The sequence below is a fragment of the Crocodylus porosus genome, unplaced genomic scaffold (assembly GCF_001723895.1).
Source record: "Crocodylus porosus isolate Cpor-Errol unplaced genomic scaffold, CroPor_comp1, whole genome shotgun sequence".
In the NCBI taxonomy this organism is placed as follows: domain Eukaryota; kingdom Metazoa; phylum Chordata; order Crocodylia; family Crocodylidae; genus Crocodylus; species Crocodylus porosus.
The window spans coordinates 54,652,931-54,655,052 of record NW_017728947.1 but is presented as its reverse complement, the minus strand read 5'-3'; positions in this window follow the sequence as shown (position 1 = coordinate 54,655,052).

Sequence of the window (2,122 nt, the reverse complement as noted above, 5' to 3'; positions counted from 1 at the left end):
TTGCTGATGAGATGAAACTGGGAAGGACAGTGAACTCATTGGAGGATGCAAGCACAATTCAAAAGGATCTCAACAGATTGGAAAGTTGGGCTAGAGCTAACAGGATGAAGTTCAAAAGCAAGGTGCTACACCTCGGAAAGAATAATCAAAAACACAAATGCAAAATGCATGACACCTAGCTAGATGCCAGCTCTATACATTAGTACTTGGTAAGATCACAGACTTAATACAAGTCTGCAGCGCACTGCAGCTGCACAAAAGATGAAGTGGTCATAGGATGCATCAATAGAAGCATTAGGTTTGCATCATGAGAGGTGATGGTTGCGTCTACTCAGAACTGATTAGGCCTTATCTGGAGTATTGTGTGAAGTTCCAGGCTCCACATTTTAAAAAAAGGACAAGAAGTTAGAGAGGGTCCAGAGACAGGCAACAAAGATAATCAAGGGCTTGGAAAGCAAGTCATACGAGGAGAGGCTGAAGGAGCTACACATTTTTAGCCTGTGGAAAAGGCATTTAAGAGGGGACATTACAGCAGTCTTCAAATACTTGAAGAGCTATCATAAACAAGAGAGAAAGCACCTTTTCTCTCTTGCTGCAGAAAGTAGGATGTGAGCCAATGGCTTGAAATTTCACCAAAGTAAATTTAGATTGGATATCCAGAAAAGCTTCTTCACTGTAAGAATAGCGAGGCAGCGGAATAGACTGCCTAGGAAAGTTGCAGACTCTCCATCACTGGAGGTGTTCAGAAACAGGCTGGACAGCCACTGATCAGGAATGATCTATGCACAGCTGTGCCTATGTTCTACCGTGGGTATTTCCCATGCTTCTGGGCTTTGCTGGTTGCTCATACCCCCTCTTTTCCTGGTGTATTTCAAGGTGTTTTTAAGGCTTCCCAGCAGCATTGGTTGTTGGCTACTCCTGAGGCTGCGGACTTTAACTGGGGTATACCAATGCTCCTGCTGGAACCAAAGCTGGAGGTTCCTAGCTAGAGGATCTTGCCCCTCCACTCAGGGTCAGACCAACCACCATATTTGAGGTCAGGAAGGAATTTTAGCCCATGGCCAGACTGGTATGGACTGTGAGGGTTTTGGCCTTTCTCTGCAGTGGGGCATGTGGCACTCTGTCCAGAACCTCTTGAGCATATATTGACAATATTTCATACAAGCAGGACACTACCTGCCATGGTTTTCCTGCTTACCTGTGGCAAGTTAAGGTGCTAGATCTATGTTGCATCAGGGTTGATGGTAGTCTTATGCAGTTTAGATTATAGTTGTATGGGATCGTTTGGATAGGGACGGTCCTGCCTCAGGTAGTGGGGGTTGGACAAGATGACCTCTGGAAGTCCCTTCCAGCCCTACTTCTCTACAATGCTATGACTGCATTAAGAAACAAACCTTTTAGAATATTTCCCCCAGTGCAATAAAACAAAGAAAGGAAGCAAACTCTTTTAAAGAGGAGTGTCTGTTTGGGAAACAGAACATTGTGCAGGCAGTGGAAACCTGAAGGGTTCCTTCTGAGTTTCCTGTGTCCACACCATGGGACTCTTGGTCACAAAGGTGCTCCTGTGAAAACAACCCTTGAAGACCAAATTTTTTTTCCAGAGGAGTTAGAGACCACAACTGATGGACACCCCAGCCAATTAAAAGTGTGTGTGTGGGGGGGGGGGGGTTGTTTTGTTTTTTAGGGTTTTAAGTCTTCACACATTCCTACTTATCTGAAAGTATTTATTTCCTATGATATCCCATTATAAAGCTCATGGATTACAACTGGCTGTCACTTGTCACCCAAATAAGGCTGAGTTTGAGCTTTACCACAGTCCTAATTCAAAGAGAACAGCATGACCACCTCACAATTCACCATTTATGAAGACGTCAGTGAGGAGGTTACACAGCTGCCAGTTGGCCATGTGACTACAGCATCTTAAATAGCTTTCAAATCAAATCATGGGTAATAATATTTTGGTGACTCAAAAGAAAAAAGCCTTTGTCTCCGAAATTAAGATCTTCTGATTTCAATTTGATCTCTTGCTGCTGAAATGAACCACTTAAAAGTTCAGATGATGGGTGGCAATTTCCTATCTGGGATTATTTAGAGCATCGTAATCAGTTGATTGACATATTTG